Source organism: Ambystoma mexicanum, chromosome 7q, assembly GCF_040938575.1.
Source record: "Ambystoma mexicanum isolate Mex_15411 chromosome 7q, UKY_AmexF1_1, whole genome shotgun sequence".
NCBI classification, from domain to species: Eukaryota; Metazoa; Chordata; class Amphibia; order Caudata; family Ambystomatidae; genus Ambystoma; species Ambystoma mexicanum.
In genome coordinates this window covers 707798643-707817499 of record NC_090941.1, presented here as the reverse complement: position 1 = coordinate 707817499, position 18857 = coordinate 707798643, and the positions used below count along the sequence as shown (strand labels likewise).

At 46.5% G+C, this 18857-nt stretch overlaps 1 protein-coding gene across 1 annotated transcript in view; it reads right to left on the bottom strand.

Moving 5' to 3' along the window:
- The window catches only part of LATS2 (large tumor suppressor kinase 2), a 283239-nt gene extending 282006 nt beyond the window's left edge, over positions 1-1233 (bottom strand). Inside the window, exon 1 of the mRNA XM_069639030.1 lies at positions 1031-1233. The gene's annotated coding sequence lies outside the window, so the exon portion shown is untranslated. The remainder of the gene's footprint in view (positions 1-1030) is intronic.
- Positions 1234-18857: the final 17624 nt, after the last annotated feature.

Here is an 18857-nt window from a genome sequence, read left to right as displayed (position 1 = left end):
GTGTGCGAAACATCCGAAAGACTCCCAGCCACATTACCCGAGGCGGAAGGCTTCACTACTGCTGGTCAACAAACAGCTGCAGCATAAACAGTTTGTGCTACCCAGAGTAACTCGCAGAAGCAGTGATCTTGCACACATTTCATTGCACTACTAATTAGTCACATTAAGCAGATCTTGCAGTGCACAGACGCAGACCCAATTGAAACAAAAAGTGAAGTAAGTCTTGAATAGCAGAAGTGTTTCTAGAAAAAAATGGTGAGAAAGGTGCTTTTGAAAAATCGGTTGTCCTTAAGAAATATGTGTTATCAAGACAATCCGCTTTAAATTCTAGTTTTGATTCTATATTATATGGCCATATAATATAGTTATATCTTTATAAATGCCATATCAGATCATATACTTTAAATAGTTTACAGGGCAATGATGTGTGTGCCAATTGAATCTTGATGCAAAGGGTAGGCACATCCTTGCTCGTTTGCTTAGGTGGTTGGCCCTGGGTTACATGGGCCCTGCAGCATTGCGAATGGCCCGTCAGGACGGCTCTCCAGGAGACTGCAAACCTCATGTTTAGCACCATCACACCCACAGACAGGAGGGACCTGCGAGATACAGAGTTTGAGTGCTGCAAGTCAGCGTGTGGCTGTGCCGTCTACAACACCTCAAAGTACAAGACAATGTAACCCAGGAGGCGTGCGCTCGCCTCTCTTCAGAAGCGCTACAGTTGCAGAGACCTGGCCGGATTCCCATTCTGGGCAATTGCAAGATCTGCCGAGATACAAAGTAACGCCCCCACCCACCCACGCACTCACTCCGTCTAGTCAATGCCACGGGCACTCGGGACGTGTCCGGCTGGAACTTGGGAGAAACTAGGCGTGTTTCCGCCCAAATGCAGCACCTACCCACGGCGCTCTGGACTGGGCCACACTTTCTTGGCGGCAAGTGGGCCCTCCCCAGCCTCTCATACAGTAAACAAGCGGAGCGCCGGGAGGGAGTGAGGTGCGCGGCGGCAGCTTTGAGGCGAGTCACTCACCGGCCCGTCCACAGCAGCGGGGGCGCAGTGCTTCCCTGGGACCGCGCAGCAGCCCCTGCGTGGCGGCTCCGTCCTGCCCGGTCCTCCCTCGCCGCCGTCAGCTCAGGCAGCCCACGGCTCCCCGACGAGACTCCATATTCGCCCCCCTATTTCTCCGCTGCCTCGCAGCTGCACTGCACAGAGCGGCGCTGGAACAGTCACTGCATTGTTTGCATTCCATTCTGGACACGTGACCTCCGGTCGCCCGTCACTCCCCTCGCCCCGCCCCCTCCCCTGACATTCCAGCGGCAGGGGAGGGGCCTCGCTCTCCACAGGCTGCTGCCGCCTCCCGCGCCGCGGCGCCCCAGACCCGCTGAATGGAGAGCACGGGGTGCGGGCAGGTACAGCAGCACCCGCAGCTGTTTCCCACAGCGGTGGCAGGCGCTGCGTCAGCGTGCCCCTATCGCACTTCCCGAGGAGGGCAGGCACTTTACCCCAGGCATAAATACGGGCTAGCAGTAGATGCACGCCTTGCTTACTGCCCTGTAGTGTGCAAGCGCCTGCCTGCTCAGAGCCGATTCACATCCCCGTAACTTGAGGTGTGCAGGCAGGCCTCTGCTGAGGTATCGGAGACTGAAGCTCCCTCCATGTCAGGTTTAAGGAACTTTTCAAGTTGATATTGTTGTGTTCCTGTACTCTGGCATGCATAGCGTAGCATTTATAATGTAGATGACAAGCATAACTATAGATACCAGAATTCAGTGAACAAAACATAAGAATGATATGATATGGCATTTATAACGCGCCTATACACAAGTGTTTCATATGTATAGGCGCTCACACCGGACCAGTGACAGCTCAACATATCAGAGGAACATAACCAATCTAACTATGTACCGGGGTATAACACATTTTTTTCAGAAACAAAGTGCAGTGGGTTAATTCAATTCTAGCTGCGTCTTGGTAACACAGGGATCATAAGATGTCTCTAGCTAGTTGTGAGTAACTCATACTCTCCCAGTTTTTCTCAGTTCATGTTCGGTTACCCTAAATTTGTTCTTCCTATAGTGAACTTAAGACTGTACCTATCAGAATGCAAGCACCGAGAAAAGAAATGGATGAGAGAATCAAACCTGTGAAGGGCTAACTTGAGATGCATCTCTATAAACAAGCATCCCTCGTCATCAATACATTCATCCATCCATCCATGCACCCCTCGTCCTCCCTCCATCTCTTACACCACCTAAGCGCCCGCTTCTGTTGCACTTTATAAGCTGGTGTGGGAGGCACGGGTCGCACCCTGTGATAACGTGGACATAACAGCCAATGCATTCTTGGCGAACCCCTTTTGGCATCGCTCTTATGCCTTTCACGTAGTTAAGATTGATAACGGGGGAAAGACATATATACACATTTCAAGGCGAGGGGGGCGGGGGTGGGCGGTGAGCATCCAGAACTAGGTATGCAGCCCCTACTTGACCGGGTCCACTTGAGATGTTGTGGGAATATGGTAATCTTCCATTTCGGGGCTATCCAGTGAGTGAGTGCGTGTATATAGAATGCATTCACCCAGAAGACCACGCGTGATACTCTTATTATTTTCATGAATGCTGCAGCAAGGGTATTTTTGGATTAAGAGTATCAAAGGAGAACTTCGTAAAGTTTGGGCTAATTGCAGGCATCCTAGTGACCGTTGGGCACAGGGTCACCATTGACCAATCCCGGTGGAGACTGATAACGGTGAACCCCTCCCCCCCCCTCTCTACTCCCCCCCGCCCCTAGACAAACAGGAGCCAAACAATGTTCATTGGATGTACATAAAGTTTCAGCGAGGCTACAATGGGCTCGTGAACAAGGCCACCCACCATTTCCTGCTCAGCAAACGAGGTGGCCAAAAGTCACGATTTCCATGTAGGGGAGGAAGGATAGCTCAGGGGAAACGCGTTTGTCCAGGGTGACTCGGGATGCCGTCGAAGTTGCTCCCGCCAGCCCCCGCTGTGGCATTCTCGCCAGGAGCTGCATTGTGCCACATCAGTGAGAATGCTTTGGGGCAGGCTGCCATCATTCTAATTGTTGCTTGCAGAACCTGCGAGTTTTTATGCGTCGAGCTAGGGGCAGTTTTACCAACAAAAACACGACTTTGGAGATTGTACCCACTCATAGGGGATGCCGTACGGCTCTTGAGAGCGGTCGTTCGGGCAGAGAGTGGAAGAAACGAGATATATCCATTTGCCGAGCTGGGGAAAGCAAACGTTTAGAAAGCGAGGAACGTATCACGTGTCAGCCGAAATTTTTGGGAGTTTCCTTCAGAGAGGCAGAGAATTGGCGTGTTGTGTGGAGACTACGAGCTGTAAGGGCGAGGCAAAAAAAAAAAGACCGCTTGCAATAGCTTTGGCGGGTCTTCTAGAAACATCGCAGGCAGTCGACTTTCACAGTCACACTATATGTTGCTTAAGTAGTTGCCAAGTGGCCCATGGTAAGGGGGACCTCCAGACAATTCTGTCTTTTTAGCCAAAAGGCTGCAGTCCTGTTCATGGCTTGTGGCCTATACAATTGTGCAGGGCGGACCACCAGCTACCAGATGAGGAATTGACAAAAGGCTCAGTGCACCTCTTGCAAGATTAGCAAGGTTTCCTTTCACAAATAAAGAAAATATGTCAGCAGGAGCATTCACACCCTACTGCCATGGAGCGCACTGATCAGTTCAAAGCAGCACAGTACCTTTTAAGTTTGAGTTTGAGTTTATTCATTTGTATTGCGCGCCAGACCCGAGGGTAAGAGGGCGCAGGAGCACACAAGATTATTCTCAGCTTAGTTATAGTGCTGTACAGTAGTTACAGTGAGTACATTGGTTGGAATAGTTACAGTAGAGGCAGATATATACAATTAAAAAATATACATATTTACATGGTTTACAGTGGCATAGTAGGTTAGGCAGTCAATTAACAGTCATTGTGTTTCATCCACTGGATGTAGTTATGTCTAAAGTGGGTGTAGGGTTGAGGAGTCCTTAATGAGGGTGGTAGGGAGTTCCACTGTTGGGCTGCTTTCACCTGAAAGCTGTTGCCGCCCGTTTTGGTTCGTTTGAACCTGGGAACTGTGAGCAGATTTGCATTTGAGGTCCTGGTGGGTCTGTTAGGGGTATATCTATTTATTCTGTCGACTAGGTAGCGGGGGAAAGCATTGTTGAGGCATTTATGAGTTAGGGAGGCTACTTTTAGCATGATTTTGTCTGAAATGGTAAGAAAGTTATGAGCTCTCCTGATATTGGAGATATGTTCTCTCTTAGGGATGCTGAGCGCTGCTCTAAGAGCATTGTTTTGCAATGTCTGGATTTTGTTGGTAACCTGTTAGTTGACTCCCACGTAAAGGGCGTTGCAGTAGTCTAATTTTGATAATACAATGGCTCTGGCTAGAGTGATGCAGCTCTGTGAGGATAGTTAGGGTTTGGCTGCTCTCATAAGCTTACATGTGTATGCCTTGGATGATGCCATGGAGCTGACCTGTTTGTGGAAGGAGAGGGAGGAGTCAATGTATATTCCTAATGTTTTCACTTCTTTGGCTACCTTGATCGAGTTTCCGTCAATGATGAAGCTGGTGTATTTGTGGTCCAATTTGGTGACGGGGGTGGAACCGAAGATGAGTTCGGTCTTGTCATCATTCAGGCATAGACTATGAGAAGCCATCCATGCCTGGATGATGAGGTACACCCTGTTCACCAAGGCCAAATCATGGTTGTAATCTCCCATCAACGGGATGAGGATCTGGGTATCATCAGCATAGTTAGTATAGGTGATACCCAGGCCACCGAGATCGTCAAACAGGGGCTTCGTGAACTCGTTGTACAGTGTGGGGGAGACACAGGATCCCTGAGGGTGATTGGGATGGGTCGGCGGCAGCTGAGGTGGCGAAGACACGCATAGATCTGTTACTTAGGAATGACTCGATCCAACCAAGGGCTTCTTGGGAGAAGTGGGCAGCTGAGTCCAAGTGGTTGCATAGAATTTTGTGATCTACTAGATCGAATGCTGCCGAAAGCTCTAGGAGAAGCAGTAGAGCAGTTTTCCCATTATCTCTCAGGGTGTCAATTTGCGCCTTTAGATCGATAAGGGCCGTTTCTGTCTCATGTTGGGGTCTAAAGCCTGATTGCCGAATACCCAGGAGATGGTTTTGTTCAAGGTATTTTTGTATTTGTTGGTATGCTGTCTTGTCTAATATTTTGAGCAGGAAAGGCACGGTGGTAATAGGCCTGTAGTTGATGGGTATAGATGGGTCAAGAGAGGGTTTTTTGAGAAGAGAGAGGACCCAGGACTCTTTAAGGTTGCTAGGGATGGTGCCTGAGAAAAAGGAGGCGTTAATAAGTTTGGTAATGAATGGTGAGAGGTCTCTTGCCGCATCTTTAATGATTGGTGAAGGGCAGGCGTCACCCTTGCAGTTTGATGGTTTGAGGCTGAGAATGGTTTTTTCCACTTCTAGGGTGGAGACTTTGGAGAAGCTGAAGCGGGTAGGTGGGTTGGGCATAGGGTGATGGGGTGTGGGCAACGGTGCAGTGTTGTAGGAGTTCGTCAATTTAGTTATGGATTCTTTCTTTTTGTTAATTTTAATTTGGAGGCCTGCTACTTTGTTAGACAGGGCGTTTTGGACACTAGTGCACCATTGTTTGTTTTTTACGCATGTATCTGGGATTAAAACAGGTGTTTCCAATTCTTTAATGATAGTGAATAATTCTTTAGTACTAGAATTGGCTTGTGTTATTCTCTGGTTGTAGGACTCTTGTTTGGCGGCTATCATTTCTTTTTTGTAGGTGGATGTTATTTTATTGAGAATCAACTTGTTGTTGTCTGTGGGAGATTGTCTCCAGGCGTGTTCCTTTTTGTGTTTCTCGAGTCTAAGGGCTTTAAGGTGCGAGGAGAACCAGGAGATCAGGTGTTTTTTCGGCTTGCCTTTTCTAAGTTTTAGCGGTGCAATAGAGTCAAGGGCTAAGCTCATGATTTGGTTGTAAACTTCTACAAGGTCATGAGGGGTGGAGGTGGCTGGGAGTTGATTTAGAGTTGGTAAAATGAGTGGGATTAGTTTTTCCACTGTGATATTTTTCTTCTCGTAGGGATAGCTGAGGCTAGCACATTATTGGTGATAGGGCTTGGTGATGCATGATTCTCATGATGCAAGTAATATACAGTACAAACTCCCCCAGCTCATTGACCCACCCCTATATACATACCACCCGCTCCCTATGGTATGCCAAGTGGTTGACAAGCACTACTTTTTATGCTAATCTCTTTCCACATGATTTCTGGTTCTGTTACTGTTGGGTACCAGAGTTGTGATTGGATCCCTAATCGAGAATGCTTTTTCCCTACAAACCCTCACGTGATGTGCACCTGGTAGTCGAACATAGGCTCAGTGGATACTCTCGAGGTCAAATTGGCCCTCTGAAATGCGAGGTGCTTGTTTGGATCTCAGGCACGCAGGCACCCCTACCATGTCACCCCGGCACTGACCTAAATTTGTTATCCTCATGTGACGAATCAACTTCCAGGGCACCAGTGGGCCAGGGATGAATATTAGTTTCTAACCCATCAATCTGCCCCACACCACTAGTACACCAGAAGGGATCAGAACAGATTGGAAACACAAACAAAATATAAACCTCCTTGTCCAATTTTGGTAACGTGGACCGAACGAAGGCTGTTAGGCAGAATTGCATGCAGTACCCTCTGGGACCACCACATACAACTAGGACTACTGGTGTAAGCAAAACCCAACCTTTGTTATAAGTCTCTACTACACAGTTTTGTGCTAGCGAGCTGAGCAGCCAGGCTTATCTCAAGAGGGAATGTGAGCCGTACAAGAGGTTACACAGAGGTCTTACAATCACAGTGGTTCAAGTAGACACTTACAGTCAAGGTTTCTTGGTAAAACACTTATACATTTATTACACAATCATTTCGAAAACATTCACTAGAAGGAGGCAACTTAATATTATACACAAACATACTTCAGCACAAAACCAATAAGTTTCTGAACAATTTAAGCTCCCCTAAAATAGGAGCGAAAGGGCATTTCAGTCACTTTGAATGGGAAGACAAAGGCACAAGTTAATAGAATAGATCACACATACTTTCCTAGGCAGTGCAAATAGTTATGGTTCACTACAGGACTCAATTCAGTTCAATAGGCCTAGGCCAAAGTCAAGGGGCTAGTGTCTTGGATAGGAAAGAGCAGTACTTGAAGTAAACGATAAAGTCTTTGCGAAAGTTCTCAGAAGTAGTTTGTACGAAAAAGAATCATATGTTGGGTCACAAGCTGATTAAGCCTGCAAGTTGGGAAAGTTTCCCGAACTTTAACCGCGAGAGAAGCGTTCTCTCAATCGGGTTGGTACAGTACCTTAGTATGAAGCAAAAAGATGCAGCGGAAGACGTGGTTTCTGGCAGTTCCTGGAGATCTCACTGTTCCTGAGCCTCAGTCGTGGGGACAAGAGGGAGGACGTCGGGGGACTCCTGCACTGCACGGGTCCATCAGAAAACTCTGACAAAATGGTGTCACTTCAGTTCGAGTAGCTGTTAATCAAGTACACAAGCTGGTGTCCCTCCCCCTGGTTAATCCTAACCAGCTCCGAGAATGGTATCCAGGTAGTTTACGAGTTGATTGGTTCTACCAACTCAAAGGAAGAAGTCGTCCTTGAATGGGGGTTCTCTGTTGAAAGGAGCTTGGCAATTCGGACTTGCAGCAGGGGTTCACTGAGCAAACCAACGGTCCAGGAGGTCCAGCAGCCGCCCTCTCCCAGCTCGTCTTCGGTTTTTTCGTTCCAGTGGTCGACTCTGCTTTCCAGTCCAAGAGACTCACCTTTTAAACAGTTTCCTACCATTCATTCCAGCCTAGCTGCCACTCACCCAGCAGGGTGGCTGTCCTTGCTGGACAGTCAGCCAGCCAATGACGACAGAGTGCATTTGGTTATCCTAGGAGACTAAACACAGGGAATTTCGGGCACCTCCCTCACTTCCTGCCCACCCCAGACACTCAGACGCCAGAGGGGGTCTTCAGTCCTGAAGCCTGCCAAAGGCATGGAAACAGAGGGACCAAACCGGGTTTGGCGCGCAGAGACAAACACTAGGAGGAACTTTCGAAAAAGAAATTGTGAAAAAAGAAGTCCGGGACCTTTTAAACAAAGGGGCTTAAGGCACCATCTTGAAAAACATGGCTCCCGCGGTTTCTAGCTACCGGTGTTCGTGGTCGGGAAAAATCATGGTAGTTTGTTCTAAAAACTACTGCCACCAGTCATTTCTATAGAAAAGGGTGGCATTTGACTGCAATATGAGTTTCTAGACACAGCGGACACTAGGTAACCCCTCCAGCACTCTATAGATAGATAGTGTGTGCTGGGTCTAGGAATTTAAAAAGACTGTAAAGTCAATTTAACCTTACATTCTCTGGCAAACTGTAGTTTATCCCAGAAAGGTATTTAAACCTTTGGGAAGTCTAAAAAGACATCCCTGTGTCACTGCACTGAGGGTGCTGTGTAACACACATGAAAAGATGCCTATGGTGTTATCTCAAAACTCCACAATCAAAGAACACAAGAGTAAAACACACATCAAAATACATGAAAGAGTGGGAAAAAAGGCTCACATTCCTTCCAGGTAAAAAAAAAAAATCAAGTCCTCAAAATCCAGCAAAGTTGTTGGGGTTCTCCAAGGTGTAGGCAATTAGCACATTTATGAGAATTCTCCCTAACCCAGGCTTATCTCCAAAAGGTTGTGGATTGTTGGTTAGTTGCCACACAGCAAAAATACAATTATTACCCAAAGATAAAAAAGGGACTTTATTATCACAACAGACAGTTCTTAGTACACTACAAAATACAACCCACCATGTAAAGGAATGCAGAGAGGACAGGCAGTTTCAAGAAGGAAAAGGGATGTACTCTGGATACTGACAGGAGGGTAGTGGGTATAGCAATTAATTGTAATAGTTCAATGATACTTGGCTTCAACACAAAGGGAGCAAAAGGTCGTAAAATGTCACTAGAGGCCTTCTGAGAAGGACCTCGGAACAGAACCACAATGTACCGTGTGCTGTAGAGGTTCTTGGTGCTAGACCGAGTCGAGTCGGTTTCAGGGCACTTTGCAGCTTCTGCAACAGAGTTCAAGGCAGTAGAAAGCTGTGGGTATCAAGCACCAGGCAGTTTGCTGAGCGAGGCTGGACGGATGGCTGCAGTCTGGCCTACACAGCAGCTCGGGGTCAGGAATCGTCTCAGTTAAGGTCGGCAGTTCTAAAGCACTGGTCGAGGCATCTTGGACGGCGTTAGTGACTGCGACGTAACAATAGTCAGTGGTGCAGCCGGTTGCAGCTGGAGGCACTCGACTGGCTCGAAAATGTCCTTTAAGGCGGACGTCAGTAGATGCTTGGTGATGCACTCATCCTAGCTTGTTCACTAGGCTTGTGTCGTCCTTTAAGGCAGACGGCCCAAAGCTGAGGAGAGTGTTGCTGGCTTGTCCTCTTTTAAAGGCAAATGGGCCACAGGTACTGGTGTAGGCTGAGCCCACCTTAATGATCCAATCTTGGGGTCCCACAAACAATCTCCTGTATGCAGGAGGTGATAACCAGAGTGCTTTGCAACAGAGAAGGTAAAGGGGTGAAAATGTGTAATACTAAGTCCCACCCATCTTCCTGTTCTTTGTGGATCACTGGAGCTCTTCGTGGTTCCTGATTAAAGCAGTAGGTCTCCCTTGAAGCTGTGGCGAGGCCAGCCTTTTTGGTAACGTCAAGCCACACACTCGTACCTTCTGAATGGGGTCCCCCTGCAGGGATGACTATTATAATACACGCAGTCCCAGACATACCATTTCCCTGTCAATTAATACTAAGGACGGGAGCTGGCTTCAGGTTGCCACAGTGCATATGAAAGGTTGTGGGGTTTCATATCTCCTTTGTTAACCTCTGTGGGCCTATTTGAAGTACACTCTATTAGTATGTTAATTATGTTGATCGCTGCCAGCAGCTGCAGGGCTGAATAAAAGGACATGGTGGAGCCATGGAGCCTTTGTTAGTTAATTAGGCTGGTCATGGCAAGGGGAAGGTTTGGCCCTCCCCCTTCTGGAGATGCTTCATGTACTCCACTTGTCAGATCCCAACTCAATATGACAGGGGGATTGTGCCTGTAGGCTGTGTCCACCCAGAGTACATGGGTCTATGCATATTTCGTGTGGTGAGCATCGGAAAATGTGTGCAAATTAGCCCCTCACATTTTCTGGAGGTTGATCTACCATCATTCGATTTCATTTAAAATGTCCAAAAAGCCCAGGAGAACGCACACCCACCGTGCAAATGGTCAAATTCCTCACACCTCAACCCATGCATCTAATAGTGGAAATCACAAGACATCCTGCTCGGTTCTCCCCCTTGGCAGCAGCCCCCCTTGGACTTTCACCTGCCTCTGACAAGATGACACTAATCAATCAGCTTGTGAGGGATTTAAGAGTTCTAATGGTGGGCATCTGGTAGTTCAAATAGAGTGACCAGTATCATGGAGGCACCAGGGCCTTAAATCTGAAAAGGGCTGATTTGGCAGCGCAAGACCTCTGCCATAGTTCCCAGGAGATCATCCTTCAGGAACAGGCGTGAACCTGCTCGCGCTTGGCTATTCACATTCTTTTCTAGTTGCGTCATCCTGCCGCCTGAGACAATGGGATAGTTATATCTATTTGGTGGGCCGCTTGGGCTGGGGTCGGGGATGGGAAAGTGTGATGATGCGAAATACTATGATGTGCTACTACTAGAGCCTGGCTGTTTTAGGCCTCAATCTTTAAATGGCAATAGTTCAGTGCTTATTGCTGCAAAGCTAAAATGGATCACCCACCCTTTATTACTGCAAGCTGTAATGTTCCTTAGCCCCTAAAGGGCATCCCTTTCCCCTACAGCCACCTTTCTGCTTTTACCATGTATCCTTAGGGCATCTTCCTCAGCCTGACTCACTTTGGGGGGCAGGAGACCTGGATATGCATTCCAACATTCCCCTCTTTAGTTAATCCTGCATTAACTCACTCTGCTGCCAATCTTGCAGCCTCTTGCCCCTCCTTGGCCCCTCCTTTGATACCCATACTCTGCACAAACCTTCCACAGCCTGGGCATATTGTTCGGAGGTACATGTAAGGTTAATACACCCTCCATCACCTGATAGATCAACCCAGTATTCTGTGTAGTTTCCTGGATCGGGTGGTGGTATTGCCACAATCCCTGGGGGATCTATGGATATCTAAATCCTTACAAAACCAGGTTTGTGAGGATCATCTGTTCGTGCCTGCCCATCTTTTGTACCACAAGGTGCACACTTTCCCCAATTGAGACCATCATCTTTGTGCTATTTGGTAGTGTTTTCATGCAGCAGTGAAGGATCATCTGGCACATGCAGATCACCAAAAAGAGAACCATGATAGGGACCAAAATCTTCACCACTGCTCCCATCCATAATGGCGCCCAAGAGAACATTGCATCGAACAAATCATCCACTTCAATTCCTCCTTCACTTCCATACCAATCTTTAGTCTGTGCAGACCCCCTATGATGCGCAACAGAGACCCATTTTCTGCATCTTTTGGGGGTATATATGTGCAGCAAGACAGTCAATTTATTGACAACCCCCCCACCTCCATGGCTGTTAAAAGATCCAACACATAATGGTCCTGGAGGGTCAACAGCCTGATAGCCCGCATCTCGCTCTTGATCACATTCAGTGCTTGCTCCATGCCATTCGCCAACTGGATCATTTTCTATCATACCATCTGCAGACATTTTGAATTTGCTGCGGTCTGGACATCGGGTAACAGGATAGATGCAAAGAACAGTTCCTTCTGGCGGAACAGCCGATATTTGGGGCCTGGACTGTGTTGTCGCCAGGTGTGGTTCAGCAATAGCAAGTATGGCTGAATGCCCCACTCTGGAGAGCCACACTGTTGGTTTTCCACCCTCCCCAACTGTGGGTTTACACTGTGTAATTGTAGGGCGAGTTGGTTCCTGGCTACCTGCATTCACTACAGTAACCAGAATCCCCTGGGGCCATGCCTGGTACTAACCAGCAACACCTGCACAGACTGCCTCCCTGAAGATTGCAAGAGGCATGAAAGGGCGCTTGGAGGAGAACATCGCCTGGACTGTGGAAGGTACATTAAGCTGGGAACCAGAGTGTGCCCCTCGACCCCCCTAATGTGAGAAAATATTTTGGTGCTTCGGACTCCAGAGGTGCAGCAGTGGGGTCACACATTCCCCACCCTGGAGAGCCACACTGTTGGTTTTCTTCCCTACCCCCACTGTGGGTTAACACTGTGTAATTGGAGGGAGAGTTGGTTCCTGGCTACCTGTATTCACTACAGTAACCAGAATCCCCTGAGGCATGCTTGGTACTAACCTGGACCATGGAAGGTACATTAAGCGGGAAACCAGTTGCACCCCTCGACTCCCCTAGTGTGGAAAAAAAACAAATATATATAAGTATCTCCAAATAGTCTCTTGTAAAGGTAAATATCTACGATATGGGTATATTACTAAAGACAGAAAGATCCTACTTCCACTCCTGTAAAAGAAAGCACATTATGTACAACATACTATGCATCCGAATCATCAGGTATTATTATTTTGCATACATTTAAGATGCACCTGATCACACATTGAATTATACTTTTTCAGGCACCAGAGATGCAGTATGGGGGGACCTATGGACATCCAAAAGGTGCAAAGGGTGTGCAAGGAGTGTTGCAGTGTTTGGCTCATATTCTCGGCGAGCTGTGTAAATTGAAATCTTACTACACTGCCTACTCTTGGACCTACAGAGGCGGTCCTTGCCCATAAATACTACAGTCCTAGTGGAGTGTGAGGAGTGTTGCGGTGTTTGGCTCCTATTCTCGGCGAGCTGTGCAAATTGAAATCTTTCTACACTGCCTACTCTTGGACCTACAGAGCCGGACCATGCCCATAAATACTCCAGTCCTAGTGGAGCGAGCCAAGTGAGAGGAGTGTTGTGGTATTGCAGGGGTGTGGGTGCACGGGGTCTCAGCTCTGATTTGACTGAGTTTGCTTTTTAGGACCGGTCGCCTAGGAGCCCTTCATTCCCCTCTGTAAGCCCCCCCCCCCACCTTTTTTCCTGTTCAGCTCTGCCAGTGGCTTTGGACTCTACAATTACAGTAAGAGTGCTCTCGATACTTTTTGCACCCTGGTCCGAGTGCCTGTCTATCCAATTATGCCTTCAAAAAAGAAATATGCTCTGCGCAGTGAAATAATCAAGACCGGGAAATGCACTCGGAGCCCAGTAAAATCTCTCAAGGCTCGGAGCCGTGCGCCTCGGGCAAAAAAAGGGAAACTGGATAACGCCAACAGTATTACTACCATCTCACAACAAAGCTAACAGGGTTCTGGGAAATTGCATCAGCGTCTTTGATGCCTGCGGTGGTGCCTTTTCAAACTATGGTACCTCCTGTTCAGGTTATGCAAATGACGAGGCCCAGTGTTCTATTATTGAACTTACTGAGGATGGCAATGCTAGTCTTTCACATTGCTCACTTCTTAAATTATACAGTTACCTTGAAAGTAATAGATTGGGCTCTACCTTGACCGGTGTAAATGATGATGACGACTTTAATCTTTCTGCTACACCCAATCTGGAAGCGTTGGCATCCCTGTTGGAATTGTCTTACCAAGGCAGTGGGGATGAGTTAGTATCACTTATAACTGAAAATGTTTTCTCTTATAAGAGGGAGACATTCCTGCTGTCAACTAATGTATTCTTTTGCGAAAATCGAGGTCCTTCTCACGCTGTGGGCGAATATTGCCGCTTAACAATGATAGCTTAAACACAGGCTGGTCAAGGTCTTTGGTGCCTTCTAGATCAAACTATTATGGAATCTAGCATTTCTAAATCGACAGCTGAGAAACATGTTGCACTGGTACATGAAGCAGAGTGTGCTGTGGATTGTGCTATCAATCAGAGCCCGATGGTGATACCTCATACGCTAAACATTGTGGCAGCCTCTGAAAGTGGTGCCATTGAGGCATTGTGCAATGAAATATCAATGATTGACAGTCCTCCTATTCAGGAGTGCAAGAAACAACGTAAGCTCCCTACTGGCATTAATGGTGGCATAAATAGGAAATGTAAGTGATTTCAACCCGGCACTTCACCTAAATCAATGCCTATCGTGTGATGCACAGCTGAACCCTTAATTAATTATTTGTGTCTATAAGTTATTTTATTTCTGAATGATGTACCACTTATATCACTCCCCTCTCTTGGAATCCACCCCGGTCACACTGAACCAGGAAGCAGGCTGGTTTGCAAAGTTAAATATTTAGTATGTATTGCACAATATATATCACACTATTTTTAATGGTTATACAATAATCACCAATGGGGTGATGTTACACTAAACAATCTCTTTAATCACAAGGAGTAATGATGGGAAAATAATGCAGCACAGAAATAATACTTTTGTGGGTTTGTTCAAATCAATAGTAATGTGGTTACTCTTTCCCCCTGCACATCCCGCAATCCCCCCAATATGCAATATAAAGAGATAGAATGAGAGAGAACAGGTTTCAGGAATGCAGAAATCAATACGATATATCAATCCCAATTTCCCCCAGCAAACACAGAGAGAGAAACAGGAATGATTGCAAACTTGTCAAAATGGTTTTAAAGTTGGCTTGAATGAAATGGTGAAAACACTGAAAATGGTCTAAATCACTAAAATTGTTGAAATTCTAATGGGAGCCGCTTTGTATGGGTTCAGACAAACACTAGCAATGATCTGAGAGTAAGAAGCAAGTTGAAAACTTAATTTTGAGGTGGGGTGCAATGAAAAGCTATTTCACACATTATAGAATTTAGCCAAATGAAAAATTTGCGGCAAACTTTTCCTCATGCGGTAAGCGCGATTGCGGAAATACTATAAGGAGTTGATATGTGGTTTTGGGTTATTTATAAAGCCTAGGAGGTTAGCTTCAAGTAGACACTTAAAATGTAAAACAAGAATGCACTTTTTAAAATACAAGCAAGGTTTCTTTACACTAGGAATGGACTAGGAAGATGCAAACTACACGACAGCACAGCCACCAGATCAGGACGTCAACAATATTATTACAGAAGGACTATAGGATAAGAGAGAGAGTTCAGGCAAGACAAAAAGGATTTCTTTTTTTTAAAAAAAACTTTATTTATTAGTGGCTACATAGAGACATACCGCACCTTTCCACATTGCACCTTATACAATCCAGTTATATACATTTCACAGTCATTGTAGTCACATACAGTTACATGGATTCATCATCATCAGGGGTCATATCACATAAATAAGCTCGAAATGGGCCCCATGTGTCTTTGGGCCTGCAGGTCGGAGGTTGGGTCAGGACATATTGTTCTTCAGTTTCATTTACATATGTGAGTCACAAAGAAATTGGTTCATGCTAGGTGGGGCTGCATTTTTCCATTTTTGTAGGATGCATTTTTTTGCTGCTGCGCAACTGATGTTAAATAGTCTTCTAGTTTTTTCAGAGAATTTGCCTATGTCCCCAAATAGATATTTTTGGGGCATCAGAACCGGGGGGTTCTGTATAATTTCCTCCAACATCGCCACCACCTCCTTCCAGAAGCCCGCCACCACCCGACATTCCCAATACATATGTAGGTGTCCTGCCGGTGGCCTATTGCACTTGGGGCATGTATCTGAGGCCTCCGGGGTAAATTTTGCTATTTTAGTCGGTGTGTAGTGCAGTCTATTCAGCATTTTGAATTGGATTAGCCGCAGACCAGAATTTAGGGAAACCTTCTTAGTGAGTGAGAGCAGTATCTGGTCCATTTCTCTTCCCCAATAGGTCTCCGTAAATCCCTCTCCCATTTCTCTTTGATTTGGTTAACTGTGGGGGTATGAGCCTGCTCTCAGTCTGGAAATTCCTAGGCCCTCCGTGGCGGTTACCAGCTGTATGCACGGGTGTGGCTGGGGATCATCAGGTAATAGCGGCCATTTTTTCTGAAATGCCGACCTCATACGGTAGTATTGTAGAGTTCTAAGTGGCCCACCTCCCAAAGCTCTCACAAGTTCCCCTAGGATCACAAATTTGCCATCAATAAACATGTCCCCTATTTTCATTTCGTAATCAAGGTCCCATGATTCCTGTATTGTACTGTCATGTGTGGGGGGTATACCTGGATAATTCCAAAGAGGTATCTCTGGGTTGTAGGGCGTTGTCACCTTCAGTCTCTTGCATATGGCCTCCCATGCTTTAACCGTACAACTGACCGGATTGTACTCAGACGTGTCCTTGTATTGCATGTCGAAGATGACTGATTGTATATCTGTGGGGTGTGTGGTGTATTCTTCTATCCATACATGGGGTGTCTGGTGTGTTGTGTTGTACCAAAATATTGCAAATTGTGCTTGTGCAACATAGTAATATAGCTCGAAATCGGGGGCCGCTATACCATCCAGTCGAGTATGATTCGGTCATCTTTTCCCAGCTTATCCTAGCTGTCCTCCCATTCCATAGGAATGTCAAAACTATGGATCAGAGTTTAGTGAAGAAAGGCCTGCCCGGGCATATGGGAATGTTAACGAAGAAGTAGAGCAGCTTGTGTAGGATTATCATTTTAAGGACAGCGACCTTGACGTATAGAGATATCGGAAGACGCCCCCACATCTGAAGTTTTGTAGTAATGGTTTGCAATGTGGCCTCATAATTGTCCGAGTACAATGTGTGCCTATCCCTAGATACCAGTATCCCCAAATATCTAATATGGTGTTCTGACCATTTGAGTCCGTTTAGTCTGTTGGGGCATTTGGTGGCCTGTGTGAGTGGGAACATTTTGGACTTGGCTCTGTTCACTGTATATCCTGAATAAGTTGCAAAGTCTTGTATTTCCGGCATTATGGGTGCTATATTTTTCTCCGGTTCATGGATATACAACAACGTGTCATCGGCGTATAGTGATATCAATTGAATGGACCCCTTAATTTCTATGCCTTTATCAGCATGTCTCAATCTCACCGCAGCTGCCATCGGCTCTATAGTCAGCGCAAATAGCAGGGGCGAGAACAGACACCCTTGCCTAGTGCCCCTGCCCAACAAAAATAGTTCAGAGATGGATCTATTAGTTAACACCTGGGCCCCCGGTTCAGTGTATAACAGTTTTACATATCTGGTGAAGTTGGGTCCCAACCCGAATGCCTCCAGCACCGCCAAGAGGTAGACCCAGGAAACCGAATCGAAGGCTTTCTCGGCGTCCAAAGAAACGGCCGCTGCACTCCTCTTCGGGTATATTTGTGCCATTATGCCAAAAAGCCTCCAGAGGTTTAGGCCCGTGGACCTCGTAGGGATAAACCCATTCTGATCAGGGTGGACTAGTCTCGGAACCGCTGGTAGGAGTCTGTTGGCCATTACCTTCGCAAATATTTTGGCGTCAGTATTTATCAATGACAGGGGCCTTTAGGAAGACACATCCTGTGGTGGTCTCCGTGGTTTGGGGAGTACCGTGATCACTGCTTCTCTTATGGTTGTATATTATATTCGAAGGTTTCCTCCCATATCAGCATGAGTATCGGCACAAGCTCTTCTCAGAATTCTTTATAGAATTCTGCCCCTATCCCATCTGACCCAGGTGCCTTACCCGATAATAATGTTTTGATTGCTTGTGTGATTTCCTCAGCTATTACCAGCTGATCGATCGCAAGGCGATCCACCTCCGGGAGCTTGGGAAGGGCGAGAGTCTCGAGGTAGGTTTTAATATCTTCAAGTGATTTTTTATCTTGATTAGAATATCGTTTTTTTTAATAAAATGTGACAAATTCCTTATTTATTTCCTCCTCCCTCAAGAGTACTTCCCCTTGTGGTGTTTGTATACTGGTGATTTGGTTGGGTTGTTTATCATGTTTGAGTAGATTAGATAGTGTTCTGCCAGCCTTGTTACCCTCCCGTATCTGCGTGCACGCATGGGATCCGCCACATAGCGTACCTCTCTGGCGGCTAATTTGTCAAATTCCTGCAGATTTGTGTGTATGTCCGCCAATAGCTCCCTATTCTGTGTACGGGTATAATTTTCCTCTAATTCATTCAATTTGTTTTCAATGCCTGTTAATTCAGCACACACGCTCTTTAGCATACCTACGGACCTAGACAGCAGCACTCCTCTGATCCATACCTTAAAAGACTCCCACACAGTGGAGTATTTGTCCACCGTTCCCACATTATTGGTGAAAAATTCTGCTATCTCAGTATGTAGTGTTTCCACCACCCCTGGGTCTCCCAACATCCCACTCGGCATTCTCCATCTTTTTGCGGGACAGGGGGCGTCCAGGATCTTTAATTCTAGTATCACTGGGGAGTGATCTGAGAACTTGTGTGACAGGATTTCACATTTCTGTAGTGCAGCGGACATGCCCGTTGCAACAAACCAGTAATCGATCCTTGACTCAGAATCATGAACTGAAGAGTAATATGTATATCTCCTGTTCCCAGGGTGCATCTCCCGCCAGGCATCGATCAATGACAGTTGTGTGAGGACATTGCTCAGGGTAAGCGCTGTCCTGCTGGAGGCTCTAGTGATTTTTGAAGATCTGTCCAGTGTGGTGTTCAGTGCCACATTAAAGTCCTCCCCCAGACTACATTAGACATACCATAGGCAGCAATCAATTGGTACATATTTACATAAAAGGCAGGGTCCTCAATATTGGGTCCGTATGTATTGACCAACAGTATTTGTTGCCCAGCGACTCTGCCCCAGACCACAACTTATCTACCTTGTTGGTCCACCTTGTGGCCCTCTAATCCAAATCCCAAGCCTGGATGTATAAGGGTAATTACCCCTCTG